Here is an 18,805-nt window from a genome sequence, read left to right as displayed (position 1 = left end):
ATTCATGTCAAACTTACAAGGGAGAAGTGTCTGAAATGAAAGTGACAAAAATAAATACTTCAAAGGCAATCAACAGTATCAATTCTCATTAGCTCACAATTCCACTAATTTGTGAAGGTTAAGCAACATATCATTAGCTTAAAGAGGCGACAGAAGTTAGTCTGGGTTTAGAATCTATGACCTGACATGAAAAGAATTTTTTTTTAACTAGATGATTCCAGTCGGTTTTCTTAAAATCACCTGTGAAAATTATGTATTGCCTAGTTTTAAAATTGTGGGTCAGGGTAGGAAAATCAGTAATTCTATCAATAACATATTCCTGCACAGTGTCTTCTGAGTAACCGGCAAAATGCTATGTACAGTGGGGAAGACAATAATAAAATAAATGCATGGCATTTGCCCTCAAGAATCTCCCAGCCCAGTTGCATAGACCAGGGATAATCATATCAAATATTTAAAACAAAACACAAGTGGAAAATCTGTGGTGCAAGTAACATACAAGAGTAGAAAGGTGGGATGGATTATTAAGTCCAGGTGTGGACTTACAGAGTGATAAGGAAAAGGAAGCCACTCTAGGGAAGAGAGAACACATGGCCCCTAGGCTAAGTGGCAGCTCCCTTAGTGAAAAACTCATGATAGTAAAGGGGGTGCCATCATATCCATGAAGGGAGATGCACAGAGAGGATGCTTTGTGGATGGGGTCCCTCCAACCATCATTATGACTCCATGCTTCCCCGAGAGCCCAAGTATGATGCCTTTGCCCAGCTTCTCCAGATATACAGAACAACAGAAGAGTAATTGGCACAGGATATTTCTAATATATGATAATGGATTCTGATTTTTGGGGAGGGGGTGCTTCGGAAACCTAAGCCTAGTGCTAATCTTACTCATTTTCCACCTCTCTCCTTCCTAGAAGTCCCGAATGAGAATGTTCTATGGTGACAAGCCCATTCAGCTAGATTCTCTCCCTTCCTGCAGTGTGACACAACGTCCTTCGAAAGAGATTTTCTAGGTTGTCAGGGGGTGAAGATATGGGGAAAACATGTGTTTGGTATTTTTTTTTAATTGTGGTAAAATTAAGAAAAAAACAGACTGCATGACTTGTTTTCCTCTAGAAGTCTGTAAAATTCAGATTTCCAAAAATGAAAACGTCTTCTCTGAATTTCATAGCCAAATAACTTGCAATCCAAAACCGAGCAGCTGGTGTTTTAAGGACTGCAGATTCCAAAAGTGCACTTTCCCCTCTCCAGCTCCCATGAGTCATTCTCTTGTGGTTGAACAGTTTAGTTACCCTGCAGTTGGTAACAAGCAAGATAGTCAGATGAGAGAATGGAAAGAGGGCCCCACCACTGGCATTTTGGGAAGCCCGCTGAACTCTTGTTTCAAGGGGCAGAAAGACCACCTAAAAAGTTAACCACACGGTTGAAGAGGAGTAGACACTCATCAACCATACCTTACATTTATGCTATTATTTTCCTGACAGTGAACTGGTAATCAAAAGAAAACTCATTGCATTAGGAAATGTAATTAGCTATTACTTGACCATTCCATCCTGGAACACGAAGTTGAGTTAGCAACCTCATCTTGGTTGGAAAGATTTGGTGAACTTGTAGGCACAGGCCCAGTTTCATGAATGTGTGACCTATGCACGATTTCTACACTCAAAACGGTCTAGTGTTTGGTTCAGTGGTGTACTTTCAACATCCTCATCTTCTTAATAATTTCTAAATAAGGACATGTTTTCATTTTCCACTGAAAATGAACATGGGTGCTGCAAATTATGTAATTGATCAAATCCGCTATGAATATACAATGGAGGTGACAAATAGATTCAATGGATTAGATCTAGTTAACAGAGTACCTGAAGAACTATGGGCAGAGGTCCGTAATATTGTTCAGAAGGCAGCAGACAAAACCATCCCCAAGGAAAAGAAATGCAAGAAGGCAAAATGGTTGTCTGAGGAGGCTTTACAAATAGCCAAGGAAAGAAGAAAAGCAAAAAGCAAGGGAGAAAGGCAAAGGTATACCAAACAAAATCCACAGTTTCAGACAATAGCAAAGATGCCTTCTTCAATGAACAAAGAAATAGAGGAAAACAACAGGAAGGGTAAGACTAGAGATCTCTTCAAGAAATCTCTAGACTTCTTGAAGATCTCTTCAAGAAAACTGGAGTTATCAAAGGAACATTTCATTCAAAAATGGGCACAGTAAAAGACAGAAACAGTAAAGACCTAATAGAAGCTGACGAGATCAAGAAGAGATGGAAAAAACACACAGAAGAACTGTACAAAAAAGATCTTCTTAATGACCTTGATAACCACGATGGTGCAGTCTCTCACTCAGAGCCAGACATTTTGGAGTGTGAAGTCAACTGAGCCTTAGAAAGCTCTATTGCCAATAAAATACTAGTGAAGGTGATGGAATTCCAGCAGTTATTTAAAATCCTAAAAGATGTTGTTATTAAAGTGTTGCACTCAATATCTCAGCAAATTTGGAAAATCCAGCAGTGGCCACAGACTGGAAAAGGTCAATCCTCATCCTAATTCCCATGAAGCGTAGTACTAAAGAATGTTCAAAGCACTGGACGATTGCACTTATCTTCATCTCATGCTAGTAAGGTTATACACAAAATCCTCTGAGCTAGGCTTCAGCATTTTGCGAACCAAGAACTTCCAGATGTTCAAGCTGGGTGTAGAAAAGGCAGAGGAACCAGAGATCAAATTGCCAACATTCATCGGATCATAGAGAAAGCAAGGGAATTCCAGAAAAACATCTACCTCTGTTCCATTGACTAAAGCCTTTGACTGTGTGGATCATAACAAAATGTGGAAAACTCTTAAAGAGATGCGGAAGGGGGATACCAGACCATCTTATCTGAGAAGCAACAGTTAGAACCCTGAATGGAACAACTGAATTGTTCAGGATTGAGAAAGGAGTACAACAAGGCTGTTTATTGTCACCCTGTTTATTTAACATATACACAGAGCACATCATGATAAATGCCAGGCTGGATGAGTAACGAGCTGGACTCAAGATTGCCAGGAGAAACATCAACAACCTCAGATATGTGGATGATACCACTTTAATGGCAGAAAGCAAAGAGGAACTAAAGAGCCTTTTGATGAGGGTGAAGGAGGAGAGTGAAAAAGCTGGCTTAAAACTCAGTATTAAAAAAACTAAGACAATGGCATCCAGTCCCATTACTCATGGCAAATAGAAGTGGAAAAGGAGGAAGCAGTAACAGATTTCCTTTTCTTGGGTTCTCAAATCACTGCAGATGGTTACTGCAGCCATGAAATTAGAAGACAATTGTTTCTTGGCAGGAAAGCTATGACAAACCTAGACTGTGTGTTGAAAAGCAAAGATATCACTTTGCTGACAAAGATTCATATAGTCAAGGCTACGGTCTTTCCAGTAGTCATGTACAGATGTGAGAGTTGGACAGAAAAGAAGGCAGAGCATTGAAGAATTGATGCTTTTGAATTGTGGTGCTGCAGAAGACTCTTGAGAGTCCCTTGGAAAGCAACGAGATCAAACTAGTCAATCTTAAAGGAATCAACCCTGAATACTCATGAGAAGAAGTGATGCTGAAGCTCCAATACTTTGGCTACCTGATGCGAAGAGGTGACTCACTGGAAAAGACCCTGATGCTGGGAGAGAGAGAAGACAGAAGGAGAAGGCAACAGATGAGTTGGCTGGATGGCATCACCGATTAAACAGACATGAACTTGGGCAAACTCCAGGAGTTGGTGCGGGACAGGGAAGCCTGCAGTGCTGCAGTCCATGTGGTTGCGAAGAGTTGGACACGATTTGGCTACTGAACAATAACAAAAACAACGTGACTATATTCATAGTATATTTTGTCTTCATGCCACTAGGTATCACTTCAGTGTTTGCAATGAAAGGTGTAAATGAAAATATGGTATGTTATCAAGAAAAATTATCACTAAGGATGGTGGAGGAAGGAGCAAAAACAATTTCTTTCTCCAGTGGTAGCTGCATTTCTCATTCCCATGCACATTATTAGGAGAGACAGTCCAAATAATTGCTGCTACTTATATTCTTAAAGATCTTTGATTCATTACGTGTTGGTTCAAGAGGCCTAAAAATTACCTTAATTCTCTTATTTCATTAAATATTCATATAAGTCACTCATTAATGAGCATCTACTAAGCATATATCCTTCTTTCTCTTTCTTTAACTAGATTTTTACTGTTACCATGACATTTTAGGGCTTCCCTGGTGGCTCAGACAGTAAACAATCTGCCTTCAATGCAGGAGACCTGGGTTCTCATGGGCAGAGGAGCCTGGTAGGCTCCAGTCCATGGGGTTGCAAAGAGCTGGACACCACTAAGTGATAACACACCACATGTGAAGGAGTTTCTGTATTCTTTGCATACTATTTATATCCCTCATCATCTGACAAAACACCTAGAAATGAGAGTGGAGGGAGCTAGAGAAACTTTAGAATAGTCATGCCCCTCAAGTCTGCAGGTGGCCAGAAAGGCATGCATGTGGGAATGTGGAGCTGGAGAGGGAGAAGATAGGGAAACACTTCCATTTCAAGATATTACTGTAAAAATGCATTTCACTTTACTGTATATCCCAAGAAGTCCTTTTTTCCCCTTGCTAATTTCCAGGCAGCTGGGACATTCTTTTTATTACCTGTTTTGGTCTGAAATTGATATAGAAAATGTGTCCTTCTAAGTCAAATATCAACTGTACTCAACATTTTTTGAATTTCCCTCCAAAAATTCTGAAAAGGATACATATTTCCATCACTGAGTTAAATCAGTGACACAAGATTTTCCCGTTATGGAGTAAAAACTAAAAATAGAGCTACTATATGACCCAGATATCTCACTCCTGGGTACATACCTGACGAAAACCATAATTTATAAAGAATCATGTACCCCAAAGTTCACTGCAGCAGTATTTACAATAGCTAGGATATGGAAGCAACCAAACTGTCTCTCAAGAAAGAAATGGATAAACAAGATATATTACATATATACAATGGAATATTACTCAGCCATAAAAGAAACACAGTTGTGTCACTTACAGAGATGTGGATAGACCTATGCTATGCTAAGTCACTTCAGTCGTGTCTGACTCTTATACAGAATAAGTACGTCAGAAAGAGAAATAATATTGCTGACGTGGGATCTAAAAAAATGGTACAGATGAACTTACTTGCAAAGCAGAAATAGAGACAACAGGTGTAGAGAACAAACTTACAGATACTAAGGTGGAGAGGGGTGGTGGGATGAATCGGGAGATTGGGATTGATACATATACACTACTATGTATAAAAGAGAGGACTGATGAGAACCTCCTGTACAGCACAGGTAACTCCACTCAGTTCTCTGTGGTGACCTAAATGGGGAGGAAGTCTAAAAAAGAGGGGACATATGTATAACTGATTCATCTTGATATATAGCAGAAACGAACACATTTTATATTTCAATAAAAATTAAAAAAATTAAAGTTTGAATTTATTTTGTCAAAAACAAAACAAAAACAAAAACAAACCCCAGGTGAATGAATTTCTTTTGTTTTCCAAAAGGAATTTACTGATACACAGTCAGTAAATCCCGAGTCTTTTTCTGATGCACTCTTTCCTTTTGCTAAAGCACATCCTATAGTATCTTCCTATAGAAACTATACATGGGAGAAAGTAATGGTTCAGGATTTAATGTTTGAAAACTTCTTCAGTTTTACTTTCTCATTTGAAATAGAATTCTGGCTTTGAATTCTAGGTTGTATGAAGTTTGAGGCTGAAAAATTCCTTTTTCCTTAGAAATTTGCTGGCATTGCTCTATTGTCTTCTAACATCCAGTGTTGCTACTAAAATGTCTGAACTCCTTAGGATTTTTTTCCCTTGTATATAACCTACTTATTTGTCTGTTTCCTTTCAGAAATGTTTATGATTGTCCTTGTACATTTTGTGTTCTAAAGTTTTGCAGTGATGCATTTTGGTTCATTTCAGTATGGAGACATTTCTTTTAGTGTTGCTTTAGGGAACTTTTATTATAATATATCTTTGATAACTTCCATTCTGTTTCTCTGCTCTCTCTTTGTGAAACTCTTACTAGTTAGATATTGACCTCCTGATTGATCTGTTAATTTTATCATCTCTTTCATACTGTTTCTCTTTGTCCTACTGCCTGTGAGATTTCCTTTACTCTAACTTTCAACCCTTCTGTTGAATTTTTAACTTTAGTCAAGATATTTCCAACTCCTAAGAATTCTTTCTTTAATCATATCATTCTTTTTTTTTTTAAAATAGCATTCTGTACTTATTTTATGCTGGTAATATTCTCTATGTATGTAAGTTATTGTTCCATTTTTTCTTTTATTCTTTCATTAATTTGCTTGCTTTTCTGTTTTAAAAATACAAATTTCATGTCTGGTGGCCATGGTTGTTTTCCATTCTTCCCAAAGTTTTCAAAGTTCTGAGCTGGTCTGAGTTTCTAAAAGAAAATAGGCAGATCAGTGCTATTCATTTCTCTTTTTGGTTTCCTTTGTCTTACAAAATGAGTTGCTGTATTTTTGTCTTTAAAGTACCTTCCCCATTCATAGCCATCCCTTTCTTCTTTATTTACCACCATTTTATTGGTGCCTAAGAAAGGGAAAAGATAAACATTAATGACATCATTAATTAGAAATTGAAAATATCTTCTGTAAATTTTATTTTTTGCAATCAATATGTTGGTGTACCAGTTAAAGATTTGGAATCTATTTGGGAAAAGAATATCAATATTTTATGGACCTAAACTTTAAAAGTCTTGCTGTTTCCTGTAGCCCTGACAGATAAAATATAAAATATAACTGATTTCTTTTCAAGAGTTCAGAACATGTCATAAAACTACATTTCATCAACCCCAGGTATTGTGTTAAAAATGTTCAATGAAACCACACTTTCTTTCCTCTGTATGTCTTGACTGCCTTTGAGAATTCACACCCATCAATGTACTTGGCTTTCAGTAATTTCTCAGCAGGCCCAATAGAAATAGTTGATAGTTACAAGCAGGTGTTGCTGACAAGTCATGTTTCTCATTTTTACAGATGCAGTGCAGTCTATCTCTGCCATTTCCGTTTTCCTTTTATAGCTTCTGAAATTGTGTTTTGTAAAAAGTCACTTGGCTATCTTCACACAGTTTCCCTGTTACAATAGGTAAATGTCAAAAGCAATCAGGTGCAATATCAGCTTTTCATTGTATTCCCCTAAGCCCTCAGGTAGATAATAACTTCTTGCAATATTTTCTTAATGTAAACGGAAACATATACTAACCCAGGCAAATGATCCCTCCTGAGCCAGCTGTCCTTTTCAATATGTTATCCAGAAGATTACATGAATATTTATTGGCTGCTTAGTTTCTCAGAGAAGCCAAAGTTTCACTAACAAGGTATATCATGTTTTAACTTGAAATAACGCAATTTCACATGACTGGATAAAACATGAATAGACCCTCAAGCAGAGGGTTCAAGAGCTAGAAGATCTTGGTCATATATTAATTTGAAAACAACTTTCAGTGTGACCTCTGAATGGCCAAATAAATCATGTCAGTTTTCTTATTTGAAATGTGAGACCATTACTGCATATAATTTTTCTTTCTTATCCTTATCTTTCTTACCCAATTATTACACATTTTAACTTCATTTGAATTTCAGCTTATATGTATTTTACCTAATCCCTTGTACTTTAAAGTATAGCAATTATATGTATTTTCATTTTTACTAAGCAGACATACATCTTCATAATAACTTCACTTGAGATCATCATCATAGGATGATTTTTATTACTCTACCATGAGAAATGATTGAGAAGCAAAAAAACAAAGGCTGAAGAACCTCAAAATGTGTTCCCTTGTTCAAAGTGAAATATGAATTACAGTCTATAGGGAAGAGACCGAAAGTGAAAAAGAAGGTATAAGGATGGCAAAAGTGTGCATGAAAAGATCCTCGATATCTTTAGTTTTAGAGAAGAAATGTTACTTGAAAGCACTACACGTACCTATTGGAAAAGCTAAAAAAAAAAAAAAAATCAATGAAGCCTAGAAACAGCAAGTACTGGCAAGGATGTGGCTCATCCCTTGAAGTACAAAATAGAACAGTCATGCTGGAAAGTGGTACCACATGAACCAGCAACTCCACCCCTGGATATTTACCCAAGTAAAACGAAAACCTATTTTCACACAAAACCTATATGAAAAGGTACGTGGTTGCTTCATTCATAATCATCCAAAACAAGAAACAACCATAATATCTTTAAACTGGGAATGGATAAGCAGGCTGTGGTACATTTACACAAAGGAATACTATTCAGCAATTTAAAAGAATCTGATATTGACACACGAAACAATCTGAATGTGTCTAAAATGCATTCTGCTAAGTGGCTACATACTGAGTAATTGCATTTACACGGGAAAAGGCAAAATTACAGAACAGAACAAATCCGTGGCTGCCTGGGCTGGGAGTGGGTGGAGGGCTTGACTTCCTTGGTTAAGGAACTGGTTGTAGTTACAAAAACAGACACAGAATTTGTCAAAATTCACAGACTATAGACTGAAAAGGGCACAATTTACTATCTATAATTAAATCTTAAAAATGAGAGAGAAGTAAAAAAAATCAGGGAGTGATAAAGAAAGGGCTTTGGGTGGAAATAAACAGAGAGTAGTTAAAAGAAGTACTGTCGAATGAGCAGGAGAAAGGAGGTGGGAAGAGGACAGTAGAGGAGGAGAAAATGCTGCCTAGTGTGCATTTGAAAGGTGAACAGGACTCTTCCAGGTGGGCAAGGGTGGGGAGAGCATCACCGTCCCAGGTGATGTGACGCGCAAAGGCACAGATCTGTGAGTCTGCAGTGGGGGTACAGGGTTGCCACCAGCATAAACAGTTGAGCCTCAGGAAGAAGGTGAGAGGGGATAGATCATGGCAGGCCTTAGTGGTTGTGGCCAAGGGTTTGGAATTTATTTGAAGACCAAATGAGAAGTCACTAATGATGTAGGAAGAGACATGATATAATCAGACTTGTTGTTTGAGAAGGAGTACCAGAGTGGAGGTATGAAGGTTGGATTAAGGGTAGGAGGGTGGGAAGAAGGCTGGAGGCAGGGAGGACATTTAAAGGCTACTGCAATGCTCAGAGCTGTGCAGCCCAACATGGTAGCTGCTCACCACAAATGGCCATTTCGATTAATTGAAAGACAATTAAAAATCTAATTCCTCAGCCACAGTAGCCTCATTTCCAGCGCTCCATAACCACATGAGCATGGCTAGTGGTTACAGTATTGTTTAGTGCAGGACAGAACACTGGCATCACTGCAGAAAGTTCTACTGCAAAGTGCTAATCTAGAGCCTCTTCTAAGCCTTGGCAGTGGCAGTAGGGAGGTCCTGATGTATTCAAGGTATTTTATTTGGAAAACATGTTTGGGTAATAGCTTGCATTAGTCTCTCAAGTATGGAAGGTGCAGTTGTGTATCAACTCAGCTGGGATATGAACTTAGGTACTAGGAGGCCTGCTTTAAAGCTTGTGAGTATATACACTGATTGGAGCTGAAAGTATACCTGTTAGCCTTCTCTTAACCACTAAGCCCCAGGAAGCATCACTATCAGTGACTAACTTTATACTAGCAACTGGATGTTTGTGTCCTCTCCAAATTCATATGTTGAAACCTAATCCCCAAAGTGACAATTATTTGGAGATGGGGCCGTGGGAGGTGATTAGGTCATGAGATTGGAGCCCTCATGAATGGGATTAGTGCCCTTATGAAAGGAACCACCCAGAGCTCCCTTATCCCTTTCACCATGTGAAGGGCAGTGAGTGAGAAGACACTGTCTATGAATCCAGCTCTCACCAGTCTCTGAATCTGTCAGTGCCAGGATCGTGGACTTCCCAGCCTCCAGAACTGCGAGGAATACATTTCTATAAACTGGTGTTTACAAGCTACCAGTGTGTGGCATTCTATTATAGAAGCTTGCACAGGCTAAGACACTTGGCAAACAATACAATAAAGGTTTCACTGTATTTGAATTTTATCAAATGTCTACAGGAATTTAAGCTATGTTTCATCTTGCTGTTCATCTAGCAAGTCTAAAACACATTTGAATGAAGACTTCTAAGTGGAAATATTCTTCTACCTCATGTTGTTTCAACTGTTCTCTGTCAGAACACCCTTTAAACTATGTGCTCTTGTTTACTGGGAGACCCTCCTCTATGATGAGCCCATAAAAACATATCTATATTGTGAACAGTCTCCGAACAGAAGATTTTGGGCACCTCAGCCTTGAGAAAGCAGATGGGTTCATCAGGTGCCCAACATCTGGGCATGTTTGTGGATCAAACTGTTGCCTGGCTTAGAGAAAGAGGATCTGGAAGACATCAGACTGGGAAATGAATATGCCATAGCAGGCCCCACTGTTTAGTTAATTTTCTTTGGCACAGTGTACACATTTGGAATGCCTAGTGATCATCAACCCAGAGGAGGCTGACTGATTAATCTTTAGGAATAATTCTAACCAAAGACTGCCAATGGTTTGTTTGGGAAAAAATCTAGCATAAATGTCAAAATTATTGGTGGTCAAGTGAACAAACAAAGAGAACTGTTACCAGGATTTGGTATGGCAGGGAGGATTTGGGTATAGGCACTCTCTGAGTCCTTGGTGAAAGCAGGGGCAGAAAGAGAAATGCTATTTATCCCAGCCCAAATGGGAAAATATTCCCTAATGACACTCTTTCAACATAGCTAGAAAATGGGGATTAAATAACAGTACTGTGTTCACTTAACAACATGCCTTTAAAATAGTTGTCTTTGTGGAATCAGCTTTTTTTTTTTTATGTGGTTGATTGTTGGGAAAAAAGAAGAAAAACAAAATCACAGAGAATTTAATCCAACATGAGGCCCTGAATGGATTATAAAGAAAATATGCCTTTTGCAAAAGTGAACTGTATGCTCAGAATTTATCTGAACCTCATGGGCATCTTCTGCTGGTAGAGGCAGCTCCTGTACACCTAGTCTGGGCTCTTTTCACAGCTGTGATCTCCCTGTACCTTCCAGTGAAGAATAAGGCCCTGCAGGACATAAGCCCAGAGGAAACAATAGCTAAGAAGACATCCACCTTCTGCTGCTGCCTGGAGAGTCTTTGAATGTGATGATAAAACCCTCCTGAAAAATAATTCCTAGTGGGGAAAAATTATGATTTATGAGCTCCATTCAGATAAGAAAAATGGTCAAGAATTAAAAAAAAAATACAATGTGAGCATTCACAGATTTTTTTTTTTTGATAGGTTGCATTGTTCCCCTTCTTGAAAATAAATAAGAATGATGCTGTGTCTCTCTGGTTTATTATTATTATTTTACAGTTTAATGATCTTGAAATTTGTTAGTGCTAAGAAAATAAAATGCTTACATTTGTTTTTGCATTTTAGTCAATACATGTGTGGATGTTTGGATATCAGAGGACTTAGAGTTTGATGCAAAATCTTTTCTAGTTTTTGTTGTTTGCCAGTCTGTTTACTGTTAAGACTTAGGCAGCCAAGTTTTAATTTGGGAACAAAACTAGTCATGTGCAGGACTGAAAAAAAAGTTGAATTTAATCAATAGGTTCTAGTCCTCTGGTTTTAGTTGGGTATGATCCTATGAAGACTAATGTGATTCAGAGGTCGTTCACTTGGAACAGATAGGGGTTACTTTGTTAATGAGGACTGTGAAGTGAATAATTTGAAGTCAAACTTTTTTCTAAGGATTTTGGGCTGCCATCCAAACCTTCCTGCTTAGGATGGTATCATTACCACTGAGATGGTGTTCATACAGATGGATGGCCATTCCAGGAACAGTCAGTGCCAGGATGAGGGGGATCAGGGAGCACACTGAGGCCTGCAGCCTGGCCCTCCAGAGCACAAGGGTTTGGGGACCCAGATACTCATGATTAGGTCTTCCTGGGGCACTTCCCTGGTTCACCAGGGCCTGATTTCTTAGAGGGCTCTCTCACTAGGCCCTTAGCTGCTGTGGAATCATTTACTTAGGCTAAGCACAACTGATGGGAAATCTGTATAGGATCTGGGACTTTGTTATAGTCCCACTCTCTTATGGAATAATTTCTCAGGCTGCACAAGGACCAGCTTGCAAACATTTCCTTTCCTGAGTTCTATGCTCATTCTCAGAGAGATGTTGTGCTGCCTTTAAGGGACAGAACAGCTAGTTAGGTATACAGAGAGTTGGAGCAGAGAACATTCACACTTTGATGAGGGCAGGGCTAGGTCACTGTATGAGAGTCCAATCCAACCCTATCCCACCAACATAAATTATGTGACAAATCCTTAAAGAGCATACTACCAGGAACTGTGAGGGATTTAAAGAAATGTCATAATTTTTTGCCCTTAAGGAACTTCCATTTAGGGTTAGCAAAACATATGAAAAATAAAATGACAGTGAGAGTAATAAGACATGATAAGAGAAAGGAAATCACAGAGCAGTCAACAATCAAGAGGTTTGAAGACAAAAAAACAACAAAAAAACAAAATGAAGAAGAATTTCATATAAGAACTGCAGAAAACACTTAAGAAAGAAGGGTGAGGCTTCAGGCAGACTCTCATTCAGAAATTAAGAAGAGATTTTTGAGTTGCTTGTAAGAGATGCTTACTGTTTGGGCAGTAGTTCTACCTCACGGGCTTCCCTTGTGGCTCAGTTGGTAAAGAATCCGCCTGCAATGCGAGAGACCTGGGTCCGATCCCTGGGTTGGGAAGATCCCCTGGAGAAGGGAAAGGCTACCCACTCCAGTATTCTGGCCTGGAGAATTCCATGGACTGTATAGCCCATGGAGTTGCAAAGAATCGGACATGACTGAGCAACTTTCACTTCTCTACCTCATAGGGTTGCTGTGAAAATTAAACATAGTGAAGAAGGTATTTCAAGTGGCAGCAGCCAAAACATGGACTATGGGGCAGGAAAGCAAAAGTTGTCTTTCAGGGGTAACTAAACCAGCTTTGATGGAGCGGAACTGTGAGGAGCTACTGGTAAAAAGTGGCTGCATTTACATTACTTAGGGTCTTGCATGTAAGAGAGATGTGTTTGAGATTTACTCTGTAGATATTTTTTTATCAGGGGTATTATGATCAAGGACTCATTCTGGGAAGATTGGATTATACACAGAAAATGCCACCTTTCTAGATGAACTTTGCTTGATTAAAAACTGCACTCCACTCAGACCCTAGCCTCTGGCTACTTCCTAAAGCAGAAATCAAGTCACACATATAAATGTGAAAAGGTTGGTTTGCCTTAAAACATATGTACCTCAGTGCAGACTGAACACCTTATTATATTTTTTATGTATTAACATGTAGATTTTCTAGAAGATTATGAAGACATTTGCTTATCATATGGTTTCATGAGTTATATTTAGAAGCAGATATTTGAGGGAAAACTAGTGTTTATATATAGTCCTCTGCTCCACCATATTTCTTCTGTTACAAAAGCACCACCTTAACAGTGTGGGTGACACCATCACACCTCCTGAGTGAACTACTTTCAGCATAAAACTCAAAGCAAAAGCCACTATGTCATTAAAGGAATTCAAAGTAGAGATTCATTCAAGGATTAAGGGAATATTTTAGTTTATAAAATTGGCTAAGAACTCTGAAAGGGAACTTGCCTTTGCAAACCAATGACAGAGAAACCAACAGGATTCACTTTCTAATTCCACTGCATGGGTATAACTTCAGAAACCTTCTGGCAACGACTTCTGGGGTGTTGTTGACTTAGAAAAGGCCTGGGTCCCAGCAGTAGCACGAGTGCCACCAATTGCCTCTATTTTTAAGGCGATCACTGAGCAACCCTCAGTATAGAGTTTGGAAGAAAACCCACTGCTATAACCCAAAGCAATAAAATGAAAGATGGGCCGCTTACTGATTGCTGAGGTTTGTGTGTCCATGCTAAGTCGCTTTAGAGTCGTGTCCGACTCTTTGCGACCTTATGGACTGTAGCCCACCAGACTCCTCTGTTCACGGGATTCTCCAGGCAAGACTACTAGAGTGGGTTGCCTGGCCTCCTCCAAGGGATCTTTCTTACCCAGGGACTGAAACGGCGTCTCTTACGTCTCCTGTATTGGCAGGAGGATTCTTTACCGCAATGCCACCTGGGAAGCCCCTCAGAGGTTTCACTTTAGGGCAGACCTCTGTGACTATGGGACATTAAAACAAGTGTTCCACTGAAGGTTCCAGGTATGCCGAGAGCCGCTGCTTCCAGGAGATGGCCGGCTGAGGTGAGGGGCAGAGCCCCGAGGCGCGGCGGTCTTTGCCTCCATCAGCCTCATTCATTTTACCTCAGTGCTTTATACAAATGCTATAATTTTGTAAGTGAAAGAAGGAGGGAAATCTTGCCTTAAAATGCCTTAAAGGGGAAGCTAGTTAGGTATGTTTAAGAGCTTAATGTTTAAGGTATGTTTCAGATCATTTCCTGACAAAGGATAAGATGAACAAAAGAAATGAAAGTGTGAGGAGCACCCTAAAAACATAACAAAAATGAAAGTAACAGAAGTTTAAAGTGATAACTTAAGGCAATGAAAAATATAAGCCAGGCCTCAAACTTATCCAAGGCTTTTCACACACAGACAAACCTAACCAAATACCTTATTTCCATGATGATTCATGGCATAATATAATTTAGAGCTGAAAGAGGTTATTAAGACCATTTTTCCTGATCACATACACAAGGAATGAGCACAGGAAAACCAAACGACTCACTCAAGGGACACAATACTCAGTGGATGAGCTGGAGAGAGGCTCAGACTTGTTGTCCAATGCACTTTTCATTTATTTTGAATCTCTCTGTGTTAGGGCAAAACTATAGAAGTCTTGGTTTTAGGTTTTAATTTGTACCTCTCCTAAACTCAAATGACTATTCAGCGGCTGCATGGTTGGTGGGATGAGTTTAGGTGGAAAAAAAATTTCTTTACCGATTGTTCAGTTTTATTTCATCCTTTTTGGTAAATTACACTTAAAATGTCACAAAAGAGCCACTGGATAAGCTTCTGAATCTCTAGAATAACTTTTCAACACCAGGGCCTATGGATATCATTAAGAACTTTGCGAGTCATCAGGGCATTCTACCAAAGGTAAAACTAACTAACTTTTCCCTAGAAAATCAGATTGCAGTGGGCATTAGGGAAAGTCAACAATGACCTAGTCTGCGCTCCCCACCTGTGCCAGAGAAAGTTCATGCGCGGGAAAAAAGATTTTCAACTCTCGCCCAGAGCTGAAAGATGAAGAGCCAGCACCGTGTTGACCAGTGAGGCATTTCCAGTAAAGACATGGGAACCAGTTGATGACATTGGGATGATGTGAATAAGGGAAAGAAAGGCTCAAGTGCTTGCTCCTCTCCTGCTGCTGTCTGCTTGGGTTACGGTTGCTGTCCTGAGCATGCCTGACCTTCAGTTTGTTTGCACCTAAGTTTATGAATCCCCTCAACAGGCTGCCGGCCTCCACCACCGATGTCCGAGCTGGCCAGGCACATTGACTCCATACATTTCAACATAACCTTCTTCACAGGTTTTATAAGAGCAGGACACTAAGCATCGCTTTATTTCATCAGTTGTGTCAAAGCCTTTCTTGGGAACCGCTGGTGGGAAAACAGGTTTTGAGGTCAGAGCAGGAAGCATCTATGGTGACAGGTTATAGCTGTAAACCAGGATGTCAGACTCAGACCTTTCACTAGGGAGGCCCAAAGACTGACCTGTCAACCCCACTGCACGTGGCCACTGGGGCATTTTTATAGAGCAGGCATCTGATCCACTCTGAGTCAGAAGCCTACCTGAGCCGTCTTTATCCTGGGTACAAAACCTCAGCAAGCACGACAGGAGAGTCAGTCATGGGCAGCAAATCCCTTGAACTTTCCAAATATACCAACGTTTTCAGTTCTGGAGAAACTTCTAACATTACTTCCAACTTTCAATGTTTATCAGTAACATGGCCATGAATAGCTTTCTATATAAATTTTTTTTTTAATCCTTTCAAACACTTTTAAGTGCAAATGCCTATTACAGTTCACTGTTACCCTAGGTTCTGGTTTGCAAACCACTTTGTTTTCCCTTGAGTTCAATTTTAAGGTCTGAAAAACAAAAAGCAATATTTTGGATAATGGGACAAAAGTGTTCAGGAAGCTTGCCGGTTTTCAAAGTTCCCTATTGGTTAAACATCTGGCCTCCCTGACAAAGTTGCCACCTGGGCTGAAAAAGCTGGGGAAGGGAATGCTTTCTTTGTCTGGAGGGCAGGGAAGCTTACACAGGGTCTCCAGATCTCTGCTCTTCTCTGATACAGTCAATGGAGACGTCAGGTTTGCAGGATATTCTAAAAGCTACAGCCTTGAGTCTGAATTCTGACATCTGCCACGCCTTTTCTAGTCTATTGGTTAGTGAAGTCTGGGGAGACTTCCTGCCTGAAGCCTCAGCAAGGCCTGCTGGTCTGCTGTGGCCGTCGATACTGCTGCTCTTACCGCCCCTACTACTGGCCTGGGGCATCGGGAAGACTCTGCACCCAGAACGTCAGCATGGAAGAGGGGGTGCTGGCCCTCAGAGATGCTCATCTGTGGCTCAGATTTAGCTGCTTTGGGAGAGTGGGGAGCATTGACAAATGGCAGACTGAACTGACAGGCAGCGTGAACTCGGCACTCCGAGAAGAGTGAGCTGATTGCAGTGATGATTCCTAGCAGGCGAGGTGGTCAAGGCAGCAACAAGGGCATACTTAGTGCTTACTCAGAGCCAGAGTTTTTCTAAGCATTTATTTGTACTAATTCACTCAACCCTCATAGCAACCTGATGATACAGGCATTAGAATTACTTTCTCTTTTCATTCAAGGAAACTATAAAGTCCAAAAAGCTTGTGAAATTTCTTTAAGGTCACATAGCTAGTAAGTGACGAGCCAGGTTTCAGGAGCAGGCAGTATGATTATAGCCACGCCACTCCCTCGCCTAAATGTGATGGTACACCTATCAAAGGCATAAATAACAGCTCCTGTCCGTTAAGGAAAGCGTCTCAGGAGCCTTAAAAATAAAGTACAAATGTGTTCGAGATCTTATGCTCAGATAAGAAACTAAGAGAAACATGACACAGCCCCGGGAATGACTGTGACTCCTGATAGCATCAGATTCTCCCAGTCTCCCAGAGCCCAGGAAACCTTGATCTTCTGACAGTGGCTGTGTGGCACAACAAGGAGGTGCTTAGCCTTTCTCTCCAAAATTAGAGTTGAAAATTATTATGAAAGTTAGGGATAAAACAGTATTAGGTCTAGGACCCTTTTAGCTGCACGTTGCAGATTACAGGCTGTGAACACCATGTGCTACCAGTGTAATAGCTGCTCTTCCCATGGGACATAGGGGCAGTGTGTGTTTCCATTTTCTTAAATTGAAAAGAAATAAATATGTGAAAAAAAAGAAGCTAAGAAGCATCATGAACTCTAGAATCTATTTCCACTGTCCAGGGTGATATAAAATAATACCATTTCAAAAAAGGAGTAGAATTACTCTTTTGAGGTCAGTCTAATGTCACTTGGCAGAAAGAAAAATCCACATTTAATTGTAAGCACTGGTACCTGGTGTTCTCCAAATCTGTCCATGCATGGATCTTCTCTGCAAGAGAAAGATCATCTGTGGCTTCTTACGTAAGAAGTGCATGTGTGTACGTACACACATCCTCCTGTACATTTAGCAATTATGCTGTTACACTTCAAATAAAGATGAGACCTTACGTACATACTTAACAGTCTCATTGTGGCAGTATACTTTGTTTTATTCCAGTCCTTTAGGTATCCTGTCCCGACAAACAATTTGGATGACTGGAATAGCTACAAAAGCTCTCTGTGAATGTTTTCCCCAAGTGTAAATTATTGGAAAACTATTTATATAATTCATGAAAATCTTTAGTCTTGTGTCCTTTTAATCTTGGTGAATCCACCACACTGACAGAATCCTGCTTTTACTCTATGCTTAAAGACTGGATTTATTTCTTTGGCTTATCATGAAGAAAAAGATAAGTGAAATTGTACTTTCAGATGTATGCAATTTACCTTTTGTACATATTCAACGAGGTTTAATGCTTCTACAGTTTCCACCCTTGAATTTGTCAAAGCTAAAGCTAAACAGGGCAATTCTCTGGCATTTAGTCCTGGTAGTATTTTGCTAACATTAGCTTTATCATAAAAAGTTCGTATTCATGCTCAACAATTTGATTTCTTGAGCACTGTTTGACATCTGTACCCCCTGCCATGTGCTGGGAACAACCACAGTTCATACGAAATTTAGGACCACAGCATGACTCAGTTATTATTATTTTTTCCTCTTATTGCTCTCTATTATAGTGTTTCTATTCACACCATTCTGGGATAAATCACTTCAACATAAAAATTGAACAAGTTTTCCTACCATTTCCGTCCTATTGCTTGCTGGCTGACAAGTAACTTTTGAAATAGTGTGGCTGAAAGGAAAACCACTGCAGAAGCTGAAAATCTGCAAAGATGCTTCATCAGAAGAGAAATATAACCTCTGGCTGTCACCTGTTGTACAGTCTCTTGGAACCAGAGATTTGGAGGAACCTCTGAAGGTGAAATCATCCACTTTCCCCATTCCACAACTTCTACCCTAAGAGAAGGCACTAGAACCTCTGGACCTCCAGGGCTGTCTTATTAAGTTATTCACTTATTGTAAAAGTTCTTTCTTTTTTTACTAAAATATAGTTGACCTACAATAATACATTAGTTCCAGGTGCACAGCATAGTGATTTGATATTTTATCCATCACAGAATATCAGCACGATCCACAG

At 39.7% G+C, this 18,805-nt stretch overlaps 1 protein-coding gene across 4 annotated transcripts in view; it reads right to left on the bottom strand.

Moving 5' to 3' along the window:
• Window positions 1-18,805, bottom strand: part of MAGI2 (membrane associated guanylate kinase, WW and PDZ domain containing 2) — an 831,153-nt gene that overhangs the window by 154,613 nt on the left and 657,735 nt on the right. The window lies entirely within an intron of this gene.

The sequence above is a fragment of the Bubalus kerabau genome, chromosome 8, assembly GCF_029407905.1.
Source record: "Bubalus kerabau isolate K-KA32 ecotype Philippines breed swamp buffalo chromosome 8, PCC_UOA_SB_1v2, whole genome shotgun sequence".
NCBI lineage: Eukaryota > Metazoa > Chordata > Mammalia > Artiodactyla > Bovidae > Bubalus > Bubalus kerabau.
The sequence above is the reverse complement of the archived record's forward strand: the minus strand, read 5'-3'. Positions and strand labels throughout refer to the sequence as shown.